The sequence below is a fragment of the Myodes glareolus genome, chromosome 5 (genome assembly GCF_982192425.1).
Source record: "Myodes glareolus chromosome 5, mMyoGla1.1, whole genome shotgun sequence".
Lineage (NCBI taxonomy): Eukaryota > Metazoa > Chordata > Mammalia > Rodentia > Cricetidae > Myodes > Myodes glareolus.
In genome coordinates, this window is record NC_142030.1 from 32,037,681 (window position 1) to 32,057,827 (window position 20,147).

General features: G+C 53.4%; 1 protein-coding gene across 4 annotated transcripts in view; it reads left to right on the forward strand.

The window, feature by feature from the left end:
- The window catches only part of Zmiz1 (zinc finger MIZ-type containing 1), a 202,740-nt gene that overhangs the window by 60,365 nt on the left and 122,228 nt on the right, over nt 1-20,147 (forward strand). For 3 of the 4 annotated variants that reach the window (XM_087906214.1, XM_087906211.1, XM_087906213.1), the window contains exon 3: nt 14,545-14,618. The exons of the other annotated variant lie outside the window; for it this stretch is intronic. The gene's annotated coding sequence lies outside the window, so the exon portion shown is untranslated. The remainder of the gene's footprint in view (nt 1-14,544; nt 14,619-20,147) is intronic. 4 annotated transcript variants of the gene reach the window in all.

A 20,147-nucleotide genomic window follows, 5' to 3' on the forward strand; every position in this document is an offset into this window, starting at 1 on the left:
CAGAAGCTTTCTTCTGGCACACAAGTGGACAGGACCCTAGGTGTCCCATTGGGCTGCTAATGAACCTGTGTCCTGGTCTTTTGTTCATCTGGCAAGGTCGCAGCAGACCTCTAACCTTAAGGTCTGTTTGTTTCTCTTTGAGAAGTCCAGTTGGGCCCTTTTGGCCTCCTGCCCATCTAGGGCTCTTGGGCCCATGATTGTGCCCCTTCCAGAGTACAGGGCTCAAGTAGGCAGTTCAAGGGAAAGACAAGAACAGCCCCCTGTTGCACTCCTGGGCAGGAATGGGTCTTTGTTCTTAAAGAGAGAAGCACTTTCCAGGGCTGCCGGAGGGTTGGACTGCTGACCAGTCTGCCATAGGCAGGGGACTGTGATTCTATCCTGTGATCATTTTCTCTCCTTACCTAAGCTGTCTGTCTCAGTGTGTCCCAGCTGGGCCAGGACAAGACTGGTGAGACAGAGAGAGAGAGAGAGAGAGAGAGAGAGAGAGCGCATTTGTATCCTCTTGGCTCCTCTCTCAGCTCCTGGACACTCCCTTTTGGTGATCAGGACTGGGGGTGGGAGTTCCCACCTTGCTACCGTGGCAGGGCTTTGGAAGCTGCACCTGCTCCATACTGGACCCAGCACCCTGAGAGTCCTTGAGCCATCTCTTTTCTTTCTGTTGACTCTCCTGAAACTCCCTCACGTTCCTCAGGGCAAGTGGGCAGAGGAAACAAGAGTGGGTTCCCATTTCCCAAGAGCTTTCAGGAGTGCAGTCGAGGCTGTGGGGTTGAGGGAAAAACCTGTAACATGCAATGCGCCAGAGCAATGTGGAACTCCTTAGAGAGAAGCCCTGCCCTGCCTGGGGGCTCAGCAGGACAGGGGCTTTGGACATTAGACACGGGGCCACTGGAGCAATGCCAGCCCTCTGCAGGCGCTGACACTGGCAGGGGTGGTGGGCCGCTTGCTGGCTTCTGACATTTCTCAGTCTGAGAATTGCATGGAACCTAGGTGAGGACTTGGGAAAGAGTGAGAGGAGGGGCCCCATGATTCTGCATTAGGATTAGGGGAGCCAGCCAAGGCTGCTTTGATGCTATGGGGCTCTGTGTCATCTCAGTGGCAGGAGACTGTGGGTAATCTAATTAATGTGCTCTGCGGATGGCCAAGTAATCCCAGGGCCTTTAGACTCACTTTCTTTAAGCCTCCCTCCACCTGTCCCTGCCTTAATCCCCTCCTGCCTCAGTGATCGCTGGCAGGGCTGGACTTATCGCCATTGAACAGATTGGTAAGCCAGGGCTCGGGAGGACAAAGTGTGTAGGATGTCACAGCTAATTTGTCAGGGGGCCCTTTGAACCTGAGCCATCTGAATCCAAAGTCTAGGAGCTTAAAACAAACTCTACCGTCTCCCACGTTCTTCTAGAATATCCGGGCATAAACCACCTTTCGGCGTTCTCTTTGTGGAGGGAAGGGAATAGAGGCCCCGAGAAAGTGAGGCAGTTTGGTCTAGTCTCACTAGACCTCACTAGGTCCAATCTGGTCTAGCATCAGAAGCACATCTGGTACCCTGCTCCCCAGAAGGCACAGAGGTGCCCCGTGGACCCTGCCCACCACTGACCGCAGCACATGCTGCATTAAACTCTCTGGCAATCCTCGCCTTTTAAAGGCACCCAGTTCTGAACCCCAAAGCTTTCCCGTGCCCATTGTTTAAATATAGATTACTAATGAAATGCTTTTTCTTCCCCTTCCCAGTGAATAGTTGTGTAAAGTTAATTTGCAGTGTTATGTAAATTCTGTTTAACTTCAATCAAGTTTCTAATTATGTTTTTACCGCAGTAATTCCCATTTGATTTGTCGTCTCCTGTTAGGTATTTAACGTTCAGTGGGCAGGCTTGCTTTCTCCCGTCTCTCCATCTTCCAGCACCCACTCCCTGCTGACCTCCTGCCTTTCCCGTCACCTCCTCTTCCCCTCTTCATTCTCTTGCTCACTCTTTGAATTGTCCCCTCCCTATCTTCTGCCTCCCTCCCCCCATCCCGCCCAGCTCTTGTTTCTCATTCTTCTGGGTCTTCCTCACTCTGTGTGTCCCGAGTCCTCTGACCACTCAGGTCTCGCTCTGTTGTCCCATGCATTCTCCATCCTTCTTTGTGACCCAGTGAGTGTTTCCCCTTCTTCGAGTCTTCTCTGTCTCTCACTCCCTTTCTCCTTCTCCTGTGACCTTTAGCCATTGTAAAACATGTCGGGACTGCATCCTAGGGTCTCCAACACTGAAGAAAAAGTAGAATTCCTGGGCTTGGATCCTGAGGGTCTCCTCAGAAATCAGGGTTTGGCCTTGGAAACGGGGTCAGGAACTCATAGGCAAACTGTTCCCTGGACTGTGGAGTGGGGCCTGGGTGAGAAACATGGACCCTGACTCTGATAGGCAGCGTTCTTGTCAGTGCTGTTTCGGTGGCTACACCCTCACCCCACTGCTATCTGTAAAGCCGAGTGACAGGCGCCCTGCTACTCAGCCGCTGAGAGAATAGATGAGGTGGCTTCCTTGAAGAACTTTCTGGGGCCAGATGGACAGGGCTTTTATCTGGGAACCCTCAGCCACACCCCTTACTTTTCTCCGGCTTTCCAGGGTTGCTTTTATAAGCAGCTTCTGGGCTGCTGGGCCCTGGTATCCAGGCCAGGCCTGAGCCAGGATCGGTGGAAACTAGCTGCAGGTGCTCACACAGCCACCAGCACGGCAGAGACAGAATGTAGTCTTGGGCCTGTCTCTGGGATGTCAAAGGCAGAGGTGGAGCTACTAGCGAGCAACAGGTCCCCTTCCCTTGACCTCTAACACGCCCCAGCGTCTGTTATGGGGACCACGCTGTGGAGTCCCGCTAAGGCGCTTACATTCTGTTGCCAAGTCCCTGAGGCCGCCTTTCTGGACCTTGAGTCTGAGGTCCATCCTGTTATTTGAGAGTTGCTAGCAGTCACAGAGGGCCCGCCTGTCGTGTGTCTGCCCTTCAGGGGCCGAGAGGCCTGGATGTCATCCTTGTCCCCCACAGTCGTGGCTTCTCATCCAGCATGGCCAGGGACAGAAAACAAATGTTTGCCAAGAGCATCTCTCTAAGTGAGGAAAGGCCACTGGTCACGTGTCCTTCAGAAACCTGAGCTGGTCCAGCCTGCCCTGCTGGGCCTTGTGGCCACCTCACCCAGTGAGTGGTTGTGTGTGTGTACATACATGTGAGACCAAGGAAACCTTGACCGTCACATGACTGCTCTTGCCCCTGTTTATCTAAGGAAGCAGTTCAGGCCAGCTGAAGCAAGGAGGCTGTGGCGGCAGCGAAGGACACAGGACAGGCACTGTAGTGCGGTGAGGGGCCCTGAGCCGGTGTCAGAGTTCCTGGGCCACTGTGCTACCCTCTCCACAAGGGTCTCTTGCTCCATATGACCACAGAAACCCTTCCAGCCCCAACACAGAGAAGCTGGTTCCTCTGGCAAGGCAAAGCCCCAAAAGGCAGCATCCCAGCCAGAAACGGGGGTAGTGTATGAAAGCTGCCTCCAACTACCGTGCCCCAGACCTGTGCCATAGAGTCTGACCCTCGGCTTCCCCCGCCCCCCCCATGTACCCAGAAAGTCACTGAATGTATGTTAAGCACCTACTGTGAGGCATTCCCTGGTTCGTGTGGAGGTAAGGAGGTTCTCCAGAGCCTTTGGGGAACCCCATGTCTGACATGTTTCCATCTTGTTGGAGGATTGAGATCAATTCCCTTCCTTAGTGAGAACCCTCTGACCCTGTCATGAGATGACCTGTCGCTCCAATCCTTCAGGAGGCTGAAGCGCAGTGTTGGGTCAGAGCTTACTGGGTGGGGGTGGGGTGGGGACTTTCATTCCCCGAGGACTGAGGACTGACTGAGCAGGTGTTCCTAACTGAGGAGGGGCCCTTTCTCCAGGGATGTTGAGCCAGAGTGGCTGCGTGCAGCTGGCAGATGTGCGGGCCAAGATGACCTCTGGACATCTGGGGCCTTCTGTGAACCCTCCAGGCAGGGAAAGACAGCCCTGAAATAGGCCACCCTTGTGCTTTACCGCCTTCACCAGTCTTTCCAGGAACCGTGCTGCCCTCCCCCAGGCCTGGAAGGGGTCAGGGAGGCATATTTGGTGCATTCATGTCTTCATCCCCTTCTTGGCTGACTCTTCCCAATCTCCTTTCTTTAACAAATGCTTCTTGGCATGTTTCCTTGCTGGCCCTATGTTCCAGTAAAACCGCATCCCCAGTCCTAGAGGTACTAATTGCCAAATCAGTGGTGGCCTCCCAGGTGGGCCAGAGGGATCAAGAAGGTGAGACCTGTTAGAAGAGGCAGCTGTGGCTAGGAATTGGGGTGCGGCTACCTGGGCTCTGGGAGGGAAAGGCACACTTGGTCCTGGGTGTCGAGATGAGGAGGTACCGGGAGCCATCTTGGCATAGCAGATATCCCATAGCTTTGCTGTGATAACACTTAGGGGTATAGTATTCAATGTGAAGAGGAGAAGTGGGGAACCTCTGTGCAGAGAAAAGCTAGAGGGGTGTACCCAGTGGCTGCCATTTTACCACTTACATCTGCACGTGGGTGCTGGGCAGGGTGGCTGCAGAGCGACGAGGCCAGAGCCTACAGTGCCTTCTGGGCCTTCGTCCAGCCCCAGGGTTGGCCTTCCACTGCCCATGGTCATCTGGTAGTTCTAGTGTGCTGGCCGCCTGCCAGGCTGAAGGCTGACCCCTGTCCTTCACCCCACTTGTGCGAGGGCCACAGGCCATTGGCTTTCAGCATCTCTGAGCCCCTCCCGGACTTCCTGCCTCAGGACTCCGAGCGGTCGAAACCAGACCTCTTGTCTAGAACTGGTGGCCAGGGTGTGGCTCATTGTCGCTTCTGCCAAACCTCAGCAGATGCAGCTTCCCTCCTGTCAGGATTTCCAGGGCCAGGAGTCCTGCTGGGCTAGCCTTGGTGGGGCGTTCCTTGGGCTGCCGTGTGTAGGCAGGAGAGTTAAGTCCCAGAGGCGGCTGGGATCTCCCACTCTCAATAAACAGGAGAAGTCTATGTTGAGGTGGGCATAGGGGCACCTGGGAGGTCTTTCTCACTCTGATGTCTAGCCTGATGGAGACCCAATGTAACTGCCTCCCATTGGCTGGGGAGGTATGAGGGAGGGGCCACGGAGGGACTAAAAGCCGCATCTATATCCCCTCCCACCCTGGGACAGGGCACCAACTTCCTTTTTTACTGTACTCTCAGCCTGAGTGAGTGTATCCCCAATTTCTGAGCCATAGAGAATGAGCTGGGGTCACCTACACTGCTAGAATCAAAGTGTGCATGGGTGATTACATGGGCTTTTCCCTACATACTGTGTGGGTGGTCTGCCATGTCAGCACTAGGTCAGACTAATTCCCACGGGGCCCTGCTCAGCCGTGTCCAAAGTTATATGCTCAGGGGTGAAACCCGGTTGTCTTTTGTTTGTTTGTTTGTTTGTTTTGAGATCAGGTTTCTCTGTAGCTTTTAAGTTTGTCCTAGAACTAGCTCTGGTAGACCAGGCTGGCCCCAAACTCGCAGTGATCCTCCTGCCTCTGCCTCCCGAGTGCTGGGAGCCACTATCACCCGGCTCCCAGTTGGTACTTTTGTCATGGCCTCATTCTGTAAAAAATAAATGACCAGAGTCCCAGAGGCCAGAGGCCATGGTGGCCAAGCCTGCCAGGCTTCCTAGTCCGTCCTGTCTCCAGAAAGCAGCAGCCCTTATAGAGAGACCTCTGAGGCCCTCCCTCTCCCCTGAGCCTGGTGGAGTTGATGGGACAGGAAGCCAGGGCAAGCGGGAGGATGGGTCTAGCCCAGAAATGAGGTACAATGAAGCCTGTCCTGTCCCCAGGGCTGCAGACACATGGGTCACCCCCACAGGAAGCCCAACCCAAGCACTACCTTGGCCCACCCAAGCTTCCTGACTGAAGTGTCTCCTATTCCCGTGGGAGCCACCACCAAGAATCCTACCCTCTTGAGAAAGGAAGGACTGCCCTGCCCCTGACCTGTTCTAACTCCTCCCAGGCTGTCCCATTGGTAGAACTCTCGGCTTGCACAAGCCCACACCCTGCATGTGGATGACTGGGCTCCTTCAGACAATCACTGACCTTCAGGCTCATGGGAGAAACCTCAGAGCAGGCCTGCAAGCCAGACACCCAGATTCTTTCTCCAGAATCTGCCACTGGTTGGTTTGGTGATTCGCTTGGGCAAGTCCCTTGCCCACTCTGGACCTCATCTATAAAAAGCCAGGGCGAGGTGAATGCTTTGCCCAATGTAAGCAGTCAGGAAAATGAAACCCTTGGCAGAGGATGAACTTAGGATTGGTGAGGACAGCCAGACTTGGGTGACCACTCACAAGTCCCTCACACATACCTGTGGATGAGGTTGGGCCCCTTTGCTGCCTCCCAGCCCAGCAAATAGACCATGTCTGAGCTCTGCCTTGCTTGGGCAGCTGTGTGGATCTGTGGGTGGAAGTCTGGGAATGAGAATGGTGGCTCTGAGCAGGTATTCTAGCCCATTCTTCTCGTCCCTTGAGGTATCCCCACACCTGGGACACCTCCTCAAGCTGGGTGACCACCAGCCCAGTACAGTTCAGTATGTCCATGGATGTCTGGTACTAAGGGGACCAAGGAGAGGGTCAGGACTCCAAAGAAAATGGGTTCAGGTCATTGTGGCCTGGAAGGGTAGGTAAAGGTAGGTGGGAAACACCTCGAGCTCATGCGTCAGTTGATAAATGGTGGCGAAGCTTCTGACACAGGAGCCCCTCCACGTCAGGATCCACTCTGTCCTCTAGCCTTACAGAGCCTTTGTCACTTGGTACCGTAGAGTGATCCCTGAAAGTCAGACAGAGGTACAGAGAAAGGAAGAGACAGTGCCCCCGAAGTGCTTAGACTGAAGAGTCGTGGGTTCTTGGGGAGAGAAATTGGCAGCGAGAAGCCTGAATGTGCATCCAGCATGGGGTCCCTGAGTCATGAGGAGACAAAAAGACCTGAGTGTATGCCAGCACCTGGGACCCAGGCCAGCCTCCCTTTCCTGTGTACTGGAGTGGTCGTCTCAAGCTGACACCATGCCCCTCGTGGCTTCCTCTGGGTGTCTCCCTGTCCCACCTAGTCCTAGGTGGATCCCATTGTTCCTTCCGCCCTCTGTGGCTCTCTGTTCCCTGTGGGAGGGGCTCTCGTACAGTCCAGAAGCTCTGGCAGTGGGTGGAGTCATGGGCTGGAATGGTTATGAGTCACTATTGCTGGGCTTGTGTGTCATCAGAGTGCACGCTGGGCTGTTTCCCCTGCTGGCTGCGTCTTCTCTCCCACCCACATATGTGGGCTGCTCCTCTGGAGGGGACAATGCTGTGTCCACACACTCAAAACAACCCAGGACAGAGAATCTGAGGGCTAAGCGCCAGGCCTCAGGATCCCTGAAGCTGGAATGGTGCCCTCCATCCCCAAGCTCCATTTCCAGGGCAATGGAGTGAGTGATCATGGGCGAGCCAGCGCTCTCAGCTCAGGCCTCAGGGGAATCTCAGACAGTCTTGGATGATAACTGTCTCAGACCAGTGAAGTTAGGTCCGTGGGTGTAGCCTGTAGCAGGCTGAGGTGCTCTGGTTTTGGTGGCCTTTGGTGGCCACCTTCTCTACTCTGCTCAAGAGCCCCTGGGAAGACAGTCCTGTTGACTCTGTTCACAGATTCTAGAGCTAGCTGGTACTGAGGTCAGCTCTGTCACTTTCTGACCCTAACCATGTGGCCTCCAGTACCTGAGTCTCATTTCCCTCATTTGTGCAATGAGGATGCCATTGCCCATCTCATAGACTTGCTTTGAGGTGTCTAAGTGTGCTCACAGTGAGCTCATATGTATAAACCGTGTATTAAGACTAGACCTGGGGCAGAGGCAGTAAGCACCATGTGAATGTCACTGTCTGCCTCTTCAATCCAAGCAGAGCCCACAGCACTGTGACCACCACTCACCTCTCCTGTGTAACACTCCAACTAAGTGTTTCCCTTGCTCTGTTTCTGTTGCTGTAGCAAACTACTTGAGACTGGATAGTTTAGAAAGAATAGAAGTTTATTTGGCCCGCAGTTCTGGAGTGTGGGGAATCCAAGTGTCTAGTGTTAGTATCTGCTGGGGGCTTCCCAACACAGCAGAGGGTGTTGCGTGGCAAGACTGAACTCTTCTGTGAAGCCACTAATACCACCATGAGGGCCCCACCCTTATACCCTCACTCAATCTTACATACCTTCTAAAGTATGTAAGGTATGGAGGCTCCACCTCCAAACCATTAACACATATACTTTGGGGACACATTCAGACTGTAGTATTGGGGTGCCCAAAGCCTAGGATTAGACTCTAGAGCAACCTGAAGAGACTGCTCACCTTGGGCCTTCCAGGTCTGTCAATCTTCAGGATGAGTGGGCTGGTGAGGGTGTCACTCTTCACCCTGACAGTCCAATCAAATAACTGGGATGCAAGCCCCTCCTTCTGAAAGAACGGGGATTCCCAGTTTCAATGGAGAAGGGCACCTTATGTCTGCAAGAAGACTTGGCTGGCATGCTCCGGGGGCGCATCAGCACCTCCGGGGCAGAGAGACAACCTGCTCTGGGTGTGCCCTGGCTCAGGGATGGGTGAGCTGACACCACACCCATAATTGGTGCAGGGAGATGCAGAGGCTGAAACATACTGGCACCATTCAGGGCTGGGCTCCAGGCACCCAGGAAGGCAAAACTACCTGGTTTCTGGCCATGCACAGTAAAGCAGGTCGGGGATGTTCTTCTCTGCCTGCCACCTGCTGACGCTATGCTCCTAGAGTTCAGTGAACCACATAGGCCTTACCCCTCTTCCCTAGCAGCTGGCCGGCTGGAAACTTCAGGGAATGGGAGGCAGCTGGCCCAGGTGAGAGAAGGTGAAAGGCGAAAGCCGTACACAAAGTGCAGCTCTGACAGACAAAGTGCTGGTAGGGAGGTTGAATTGGTAGTGTCTGGGGACATACTGTGAAGTGAGGTGCAATGACCCTTCTGTGGTCCTTCAGCTGCCTCCTGCAGACTCATTGGCCACCTATGGAGGGAAGGCTGGATCATCCTATACCATCTCGTCCCCCAGCCCCCCTCGTCACACCACTGAGGAAACAGGCTCAGGGCCGTGCAGACTGAGGCCACAGGAGAGAGAGGATTCTAGCTAGGCCCGGGTGATGATAGAGCCTTTAATAAGAATAGGGCTTTCCTTAGTCTGGAATTTATAAATCTGGACTTCCCTCCTTTCCAGGCATATGTGGCCAGAGTCCTAAGGGATGCCTGCTAGGGAATGTGATTGCCTGGGGATAGGGGTTGAGGTCTTAGGGAATACACAATCCCCAGTGCCCAAACTTCTTGAATTTCCTGTGCCAGTTAATGGATATGAAGCCAACTCATCCAGGCCTTTAGTCATGATGGCCCCAGATGGAGAAACTAAGTTCTGGAAAGATCGGCTGCTTATTTGTGAGCCAAGGCTGGCTCCCCTGGTTTCTTAGCTCCCCGCTCATCCACACATCCCCCACACAACTACCTACCTGTCCCCATGCTCCAAGATACCTTGGGACTGTCCATCCACCTGCCTTCCCACCTCAGCTCAGAGTGGGAACACATGGCCAGGCAGAGAAGCCACCAGGGGCCCACTTCCCAGCTCCACCTCCCACCTTTCTGTCCTTTGCTTCTGTTTTGCTCCTCTCGTTTGTGGTAGCCAGGGTCATTTGTTAAAGGAAAGAAATAAGTTACTGAGGGAAAGAATGAGTGAAGGACCATGCTTAGAAGTCTGTTGACAGTTCCTATTTTAAAAATGAGAACCTAGTCTCAGTGACCCTCGTCCATCACCGCGTCTTTGGGTTCCTGATAACTCTAGCGTGTGAACCGAGCTTCACAGGCTGTCTCTCCTGTGGGTGGTTTCTGCCAATGTTCTCTTCTCCAAGAGCAGCCTGGAACATCCCCTGATGTTCAGGGGTACCTATGAGGGCCCAGGAGAAAGATACACCCCCCCTGGTTTATAGTTGTCACCTAGCCAGCAGGTCAACCCACGGCTCCTGCCCCATCCCTGGCTCCCTGGTCAGAGAATCTGGTGTCCCTGGGCTGGTTGAGTCTGTGAGCAGTTCTTAGACCGTAGACCTCCTAATGATTATTCTCAGGTATCCCTGCCCATGAGTTCGCAACTTGAGTCACCAGCTTGTCACCTGGAGACCAGTGAGGTGCAGCAGCATCAGAGATGCTGAGTCCCCCAAATCCCAGGGTCCAGCTCCACCCTGCCAGGAATGAGGACAGCCAAGTCCTCCCTTGTGGCCTTCATGACCCAAAATATAGATAACTGCCCAGTTCTAACTATGCAAGAAGAAGGAAACACCAGATGTTCTGAAAGCTCTGGAGAGATCTTGGGCAGGGAGGGACGCCTCTGTGAAGGCAGCTTTATTCAGGTGGTTCTTCAGGGACTGAAGGTGACCAGGGTCCACAGGGCAATGATGCTGGGAGTGCCGTGTGATCCACAGGGCAATGATGCTGGGAGTGCAGTGTGAGATGGGGCCTCAAAATGCTGCTCCTTTTGGCCAAAGGCTTCTACCTTCAGATGTGTAGTTTCAGGTCTGCTTAATGGAACCTTCTCATTTTGGGACCCAGGACCATGCTAAGGGCGGAGAGAGAGCCGATAGAGTTGTTGCAGAAGGACCAGCAGGTGGGACAATCCTTGTGGTTGCAGAGTGGGCCGCATACTCTGGTATGTGTCCATGTGAGTACACTGATGTCACTTGGTTGCCAGTGTCACTAACCCCGAATAATAGGCGCCAGTGCTATCAACACAGATCTCATCCCATACCCCTCTCCGGGCGAGGCTCGCCACTGGTCGGAAGTCTGTGGTAGGCCTGTGGGTGGTTCCTGCCAATGTGCGCTTCTCCAAGAACATCCTGGAACATCTCGTATGGGTGCACATAGAGAGAAGTTTTGAGACAGCCCTGGCAGACCTTGGCTCCCCCAGCCCTGGAGCCTGAGTCGGGCTAACCCACAGCCCAGCTAGTGAGGGTGAGGTCAGGGAACATGTATTCCAAGAATGCAGGAGGCAGAGTTTCAGATAAGGTTTGGATAACCATCTGGGGTAAATATTTGCCTTGTTTCTGGAGCCAGCCCGGGCCTCCAGCTAGAGACCAAGACCAGGGCCTGGGCTCAGGGTCACCTCAGGGGATGTGTGTCTGTGTAAATCTCTCAGGTGAGGAAATCTCTATCCCCATGAAGACTTTGGGTGGACCCAAGAGGGGACCCATTCCCTGCCACAGACTGGCATTTCAGCTCTGCAAAGCAGGGATAGCAAAACTGCTCTATCTAGGTCAGGCACCAAGGGTTGGGAGATGGGGAAGGCTTCAGGTCTTTATACCAGGTCAGCTGGGCATGGGCATGCCCACATGATGGAGGTTCTGTGCCCACTTAGCCACTGTGACCAGAGCAGTTCTGTACTCCCCAAAGCTGCGTTGTTACCATTCTATGGTCTTTTCCTCCACACCTCGTGCCCACGAGGCACTTTGTGTCTGGCTCAGCCCTCAGGATCGCAGGCTAATCATTTAGCCCATACACTGTAAGGGCTATCTAGCTACCCTTGGTCTGGGTGTGCTCATGCTTGGCCAAGGTCCACACCAACCTGGAGCCCTCCTTGTGGGCAAGTAGCTAGAGGTAAAGTTATCCCCTACTTAGAAAGGAGATAGGGTCTCAGAGAGACTGAGTGACTTGCTGAAGGTGACCCAGCAATAGCAAAGCAGAGTCTTAAGCCCAGCCCTACCCATCCCTGCCCTCTGATCTAACCAAAGAGGCAAAGCCAGAGTTCCAATTCAGATCATGGTCTCCATCATAACAACCCCCACTTCTTCCTAGGAATCCCTGGTGAAGGTGGGATAGTAAATTGGCAATGGTTGGGGCAATCTGTCTTGACCCTGGGACATTCCCAGCCCCCAAGTGGTCTCTGCCTTACGCCAGACCGACCAGGATCTGCTCACTTTGGAGCCGCAGTGGAGCCTCCAACAACTGCATTCCCCTCTGGAGTTTTGGAGTCGTGCCCAAGATGGGCATGGTCCTATGTGGCCTTCTCTGTAACTGATGGAAGCTGCCTTGTGGTTGGAATCTCACCCTCCACCCTGCAAGGGTCCCCATCCACAGGAAACCAGGGTGAGCTCCTACTGCCCACAACCCTCCAGGATACCAAAGGCCTTTCAGGAAGAAAACAGTGCTTCTCAGACCTGCTATTTACCCTGCGGTTTGCACTGTCTGGGAACAGCCAAGGACAAGTCACCTCTTGCCTGTGTCCTTGGCCTTCCTGGGTGTCCAAGCTCACGTAGGCTGGGAGCCATAATAGAGGACACTAGCAGGACTGTGTGGTTCGAGCACTGTGTCCTTTCTGTTTCCACAGCCTTACCCAGGCTCCTGGTACCTGAGCCTTCTGTAGGAGGGCCTCAGGTCCACTTGCTCTGAACAGGGCTACTGAGTAACTTCCAGGGCCAGACAGTGACGTTTATTAACTCTGCAGTAGCTGTGTGACCTTAGGCAATTAGAGAACTTCTCTGGGCCTTGCAGATAAATTTAAGAGCATTTTCTGAGGCTAATTCCAGTCATCATGACCTCACGGTTCAGATTCAGTGTCAGCCTTCTGCTCCATTGTCTTCAACTATAATGCAGTCTTACACCTCTGACCCAGTCCAGAGCTCAAATTCCAGTGTCCCCCACTTGTCACCCTTCCCTCTCTGGCCTGTTTACCCCTTTGCATCAGTTTAGCACTGAGGGAGTAGGGTCTGCAGGAGATGGGGACGTGTGTCCGTGCTGAACCAGATGCCTGAGTGAAAGCCACGCATCCTGAGTGGCAGGCCTGGCGTTGATCCTTAAGGTCTGGATGACACCCAACGAGTGAGCAAGGCCTTTCCGGCTCTGACTTCTGTCCCCACTGCCAAAATAATCATTTTCTCTGTGTCAGTGGCTCTGCTGGCCAACTAGACTTCGGGAAACGCCTGGACTGTGGATGGCTGGAGGCAGGAGACTCATTCACCTTCCACACCAGCCCAATTGCTGCTGTGTATGAGACCCTGGTCCTCAGTTTCCTCCACTGTAAAATGGAACTTTATAGTTACATAACCCAGGCACTCTTTATATTCTCAAAGTAACACATTGGCTTGCTTGATGGCTCTAGGACTGTGTGCTGTATGGAACACTGCACTGGCCTCTGTGGGGTGATTCATGTCCCACCTAGCGGATAAGGGTCCACACCCTATATCCACTGCCTTACACTGTCTGTGTCTCAAAGTGGAGACCTGTCTCCCTACAGTTGAGTCAGGGAGGTGTGTGCTAGGCACACATATTTAGAGAGAAGGTGAAATGGGGGTTTGAACCAGGTTCTTCCGATTAGAGACTGTACCCTCAACCCCAGAGCTCAGGATTCTCTGGCACTAGTGCCTGCTGGGCAGTGAGAGAGCCTGGGCCTGACTGAATATAAGCCAGGCTGCATGGCTGGCACCACCCGTTCAGCCGTCAGCCAGGCCTCCCTACTCTGAGAGGCATCCCGCCCTGTAGCCAGCATTTTTATGACTCAGATGCTAGGGTGCTGGCCCAGGGAGCACAATGCTTGCTTCCAGCCACAGAATTGCTTTCATAGAGACAGACCTGAAATTGGAGTCTGCATCTCTCACCCTACCAGAGAACCTCCTGGGTACTATGAGCTCCCTGGGCAGTGTGGAGTGACCAGAGTCACCCAGTGAGAATAACTTTGCCCCATTCCTTGCCACCAGCAGAGCTGCTCTACATTCTGTCCCCTTAGACTTGGTGCAGCCCCCAACTAGTCTAGCCCCCACCACCTTCTTTCCATCCAAGCTCTTCTTCCTCAGTAGCCATAGGAACTCTTCTCAACCTGGAATCAGGGTCACTCCCCTTCTCTGGCTGCTTCTGCCCACCGCTACTCTCCCCTGCACTCCTGAGCCTCCCATTGTCAGGTCCTCTATACCACACTTCCTTCCCTACCGTTTAGGGAATGCTTATACTTTTTCTTCTGCCCAGACTCTGCTTCCCGAATCTTGGTCTGCCTTTCTGATTCGTTCTTTAGCTTCACCCTCCGAAAGAGGCCGCTCCACGCTTTGAGTCTCTGTGGAGCCGCCCCTGCACTTGTTCTTTGTGTGAGATACTGCTTAGGTCTGTAGTGTTTCACTTCTAGCTGTTGCAGCAGCAATCGCCACCGCAGCTTGGGTGTTCTGTTCATGCCATGTTCATTGTGTGAATGAGTGAGTGTTACCACTTCCTCTTAGATCCTCCAGAACACACACACACACACACACACACAGAGAGAGAGAGAGAGAGAGAGAGAGAGAGAGAGAGAGAGAGAGAGAGAGAGAGAGAGAGATGCATTGGCCAGGGAAGCTAAAGTCTACAGAAATGGGGTCTCTGGTCCTGCCTTCATCATCCCAAACACCGCTTGGTGCTCCCCTGGGCCGGTTTGTTCTGCCTGTTAAGCTTTCCCTTTGGTAGCAGTTGTGACAGTGTGATCAGCATTGCAGGCCCTGCAGGAGCTGGACACACTAACCATTCCCTCTCATTGCAGGAGGATGGACCTTGAGTGAAGTGGAGGGCCTGTGAGCTACTGACCAGTGCAGGGACACTAGGGACTACACGGAGGTAGGTGCACCTTTCTGCTTAGAGCTCCCAGAAGCGGATGAGCAGGAGGGTTGGGGGTGCTATGTTAGCCTCAGCCACATTGGGGCTTCTCAGCCCTCATAGTGGGGCCCAGCGCCACCACCTTTGCTGGATGTCATTGTATCCTGACAGGCGCTCCCGACAGCTCATGTTCCATGGCTTCTGCCTTGATGCTTCTCAGGTAGCCGCTGAGACAGTGTTGAGAGTGCTGGGAGGCAGGCCTGGCATTCCCAGCCTCAGCACGGTGACACTTACAAGCACACTGGTGACTCTGAACCCCAGTGGACACAGGACCCACCAGGAGGTGGCCTGCATGGCAGAGAGACATGCTCACTGCCAGGAGTCACCAGCCAGCCATGGCGAGCACTGCTAGCTTTAGGGCCTGACTCTGGCACTTGTCCACTGGAACCTTGAACAGTTGCTCTGTACCTTGCTTTAACTGTCTGTTAAATGGGAGTGTCATGGCAAAGGATGTGCGCAGCTTACTGCCTGTTTCTTCAGAGATGCTGGGACTCCCTCCCTACATCCCCTACTATCCCCTTCCTCTGAGGACCTGCCAGTACCAGCATGGATATAGACAGATCACCTAGCCTGATGGAGAACTTAGGCCCTCAGGGAGCTCCTAAGAATGATGGGGACCAAACCTTAGGATAGAGCTGACCTGGACACCAGTGTGTCTCATCCCAGGATGGCATTTCAGGGTTGGTCACTCTTGGCTCTACACCAAAGAGCACCTGCATAATCTCTATTTACTCTTTGGCTCTCAACCCAGAGGGTTTAGAAGCTGTGTGCAGATGCTTGTTGGCCCAGAGCCCTTTGTTTCAGGGCACCATGACCCTGGGCCACTTTGGGAGAGTAGAGATCCCTGCCTAGCTACCTGAAGGTTTGCTGTGGAATGCGATGTTCCAGGAGTCCCAGGGCAGGACCGGCAAGCAGTAGGACAACTGACGGCCTGGGCTATGGCCCTGTCTGCTGCAGGATCTCCAGATTTCTACTTCTCAGTTGTATGACTGTAGGTGAGTCAAATTCCTATAGCAAGAGTGCACATTCTTATCCCCAAGTGAACATGAGCGTCACCATCATGGCAGACGGGCCTACTAGGATGCTTAGAGGCCTCTGGTGGTATTAAGTTTAGGCTCTTCTGTTACCCGGGTTGTGCTCTTGGGACACACACTTTCCTCCATTAGACCTCCTAGAGGCGGTTTGTGTAATGCCTTGGTTCCCAGAGGCTCTGTCATTGAGAAACCCATTGAGTTGTAAGTGGTGGAGTGGGATTTGAACTCAGGTCTGTAGAAATTAAGCAACGTGTAATATCAGAGGACAGAGATCAGGAAGGGTCTACATAGATGCAGGAAAAGCCACCTCCACCTCTGCTTCTTCAGCCTCCCAGTACTGCTCTCCGGAGCCAGGGGTTTTGTCCCACTCCCCGGCAGGCTGCACATGCCTTTCTCTGATAGGGCCAGCCACACTGCTCCCCTCTCCGATGGGGCCAGCAGTCCAGTTCAGCTATAGGAATCCGTGCTAACTGCCAGGTAACTTTTTTGACTCTCCTTCATGGTGGGTTCTCTTTTCGGATGTTTTTCAGGGTAATTCATTGCCTTTCCAGAATTTGCCAGTGGCAGAGCATTAGGCAGCTGGTAATTAATCATGGGAATGGCTTCAAGTTTATTCTTTAAAAAAAAAAAAAAAGTGAGGAACGGAAAGGCTTGGTGGAAAAAGAAAAGAAATCCTTTCCAAGGTAGGGCTGGAAATCAATACCCCTGTGTCCTAGAAACAGCTAGTGGGGGTGGCAGCCAGGAGCTGTGGTCAGCACCTGCAGCGTGGAGAAGTCTCATTCTTGGCCATCACCCAGGTGACCCTGGGAACTCGCTGCCTCCCTCTGAACTCGGGTTCACCACTGTAAAGTAGGTTAAGGGTAGATGCTGACAAGACAAGTGTGTCCATGGCTGTGACCCAATGCCTAGCACACTGTGGCTGCCCCAGAGGTGCTTTACTGAGTGACTAGACCAGCTGACATCAGTCAAGGTGGTGGCACAGACTGTATAGTTCTACAGTATGGAGTGACAGCAGGGTTATGTGCGTGCCTCTTTGGTGATTTTCTCATTGACAGAGGCACAGTTTGGCTCAGTGAATTTGGGGCAGGAGGGCCAGAGTCCCTTGGCATATTCAACCTCAACCTCCTAGGAATCTGAGCTGTCAAGAGAGCATGATAGTTGGAGTTTGGGGTGTTCGGGACATTCAGGCTGTGGTCTGGGGCCCTAGAACTCCCTCGTGTCTTAGTGGGAACACGATGCTCCCTACCGTGGATCCTGTAGAAGGGCCGCAGGAAGAGCACCCTGGCAGAATGCAACACCACGGGTCCTGTTGTCTGTGGCCTGGGTACCAGAACTGAGGGAGGGAAAGGCCTAAGCTCCTGAGGCTGGGCTGAGGTGAACAGGCTATGTGCTGTGTATTTATGGAATAGCATTTGCATCTTGGAGGCAGAGTCTCAGACCTAGGCCCCACCTACTGGTCGGATCTGGTGTGACTTGACACTATCTCAGTCTCCACCCCATCCCTGTGACTGCATTGTCTCCATGTTCTCCTTGGCTCTCCTTTGCCCAGAGAGCACACATGACCTTCTCCTCCCTAGCATGGCCGCTCTCCCCACGCTGCCCAGACTTGCCGGCTGAGCCCAGTTCCTCCTCACCTCTGCTCTGCTTTATCATCAGAGTCGCTCTTTGCCAAAAACCCATCAGTGCCTCAGCTCTGTCCTTCTTATCCAGTCTCAGAGAGCTGATACCTCCTGGGTTCCTGAACTGCCAGTCTGGACCTGGCTTATCGGGTTCTGTTTCTTACTTGAAGCAGGTATTTGAAGAAGCTGGTATGCAGAACCAGGAATGGGGTACTCCTGGCCAAGGGCCATAGCACATCATGGGTCCACAGGGCAACTTTGCCATTCACAGAGTCTAGGAGAAAGCGTTGCTTGTGTGGCTGGGAGTGAGACTACACTCTCTCCTCGGGGCTTGAACCTGCTATGTTAGCCACTTGGAATAGAGGAGGATCTCCTAGTCCAGAGATGAAGACAAGGGGCCCATACCCACTAGCACGGTCTTTGGAAACCTGGCATTTCCCTGAAGCATAATTGAAATTTTGCTATAATTAGAAGTGAGATGTACAGGCACCGGCTGCCTGATGGGAGTGTGTGTGTGCTCATGAATAAATAAATCGCCCTCTCCCAAGGGAAAGGGAGCCGGAAGGTGAGCTCTGAGAGATCTGTAGGCCTAGGAGCATCAGTGGCCTGGTCGCCCTCGGGAGAGTCTCTTGCTAGTATCTTCCTGAAAGTGCCTACTGTGCGCCTGCCATGGTAGCTGCCACCCTCTGGCCACTGCCTCCTTTCCTGGCCACATCATAGATCAACCTCTGCCTGTGCCCTGGGGTAGAGCACCCTTGCCTCTCACTATGCCTTCCCATGATGCACATTGCTCTGTGGTTCTTACCCAGCAGTGTTCCCTTCCTGATTCTGCACACTGGCCTCTCAGATGCCTGCTTCAGTCCATGCTTCCTGTGTCTCTGAGGGACCCTGAGCACTTGTTCCATCTTCGGAAGTCCAGGCCCTTCCTCCCCTGTGCTCTCACCGCATCCTCACAGGACCTGACACATTGCCTCACGTTGGCATTGATTGTGTATCGGAATGATAACCTATGGGATTCACAGGGCAGATGTCTTACATCTGTTTTTCATGTTGAGTCTTCTCAACCTGGGGTGTACTTGCTTAGCCTACACAGCTCTCCCTGTTCAGCCACCACTGTGGCCCCTGAGGACACAGCAGCCAGTGTAGGCTTGGAGGGTTTGGCTTCCTCATGTTGGGGTAAGAACTAAGACGACCTGGGGGTAGGGGAGCGGACAAATCATGAGTCTGAAGTCACAAAGGTGGATAAGACCAGCAGGATTAAGGCTGAAATGCTTGGGATAGAAACGCACTATGCCTAGAGGGGAAACCTTGTGTGGATTCTGTCCCATCTCCCACAGTGAGCTCAGGTAAGTGGGTACTGCCCTCCTAGCCCCCAAACAACCATTGCAGGCATGGGCCCATGCCATTGGTCTTGCTTTTCATCCCTTTCAGCTTCTAAATAGGGGGCTTAAAGAGTCAGAACTTGACTTCCCAGGAAAGGAGCATGTCTGACCTCCATGCCTCCCAACTCAAACAAGCGTTCTAAACTGCAGAGATGTTCCAAGGGTGTGCCCTCTTCTCAGGCTCCTGGGAGGGTGGAGGATGCTGGTGTCATGGAAGACTTCATGAGCCAAAAGGGAAAAAGGAAACTCACTCCTTGGGATCAGCCACTGCTCCTGCTGGCCTGGGGGCGGGGCTCTCCAGAGAGGCAGGGTATTTCCCAGATCCGGCTGGCAGCAGAGCCCATTTTCTTCTTAGATGTCATCAATCCCCTCCTGCCGCACTCGGGCTGCATGCTCCATTTCTGCTCAGCTCTCCTGATTGCCTCTGCTCAGGCAGTGTGGGGAGCCATGGAAGATTTAGGCACCGGCTCACTCCCCTCCAAAGGGCTTTCTCCGGGCTTGCCTCTTTGCACAGTTCAGTGTATGCTGAGCTGAAAACCCCTCCCTTTCCCCCCACTGAGATTTACAGACCCTGCTTCTAAAGCCCTTGAACCCCAATCCCTTGGTTTTTCCCTGCTTCTGTTCCCTTAAGCCAGTGCCTTCAGTCTTCCCCTTTGAGGTACTGGTGATGTAGTCCAGGGCCTTGTACATGCTAGGTAAGCAGCCTTCCATGGTCTGTCACGGAGCTAGCCTCCAAGCCCTTTCCTTTGTTCTTCTTGTGTAAATTTTCTTCCTGCTCTGCCAGGCAGGCCTCAGACTTTGCTGTGTGGTGCAGACGAGCCTTGAAGTTGTCATCTTCTCACCTTGTGGAATTTAAAGGCAATGTGGCTCTAAGCCACATTCCCAGCATGGTACTTGGCGCTCCAGTGCTGAAGGATCTCAGGAAGTCTGTGTGTCCTCAGTTTCCCAAGGATAGCGGTAAAGCTTCATCTGTTAAACTCCTCCAGTGCTTGGAGAACTGGGTTAAGAGGGGTTCTGAGGCTGTGTATAGGCGCTGTAGGAAACAGTAATGGTGGTTCAAGGCACACATCTTCCTGTCCAGCTCCTCCTTCCTAGGATTGGATCACTCAGTGGGTTTCTCAGTTCTGGCCTATGGCAATGCAAAGAAAAGGAAGGGTCAGTGACGTCTGTGTGGCCCCAGTGGCATCTATTCACTCTGACTGTCGGTTGACGCCGCCCTCAGAGAGGGTGCTGCTTAATAGAGAGCAGGGCCTTATATATTTCCAAGCCTGTGTCTCCTGTCCATCATGCCTCATCCCCTGTAGTTTGTTTGGGAGGAGCATATCTTTCCTCTCAGATGTCAGGGACTCTCTGCCATGTCTGCAAAGCATCTTTGGAAACTTCACTCAGAGCTTGGGGGACTATTGCAGTTTGCTAATCTCCATGGAATGCTCCTTCACTACCCCTCCATCTGGC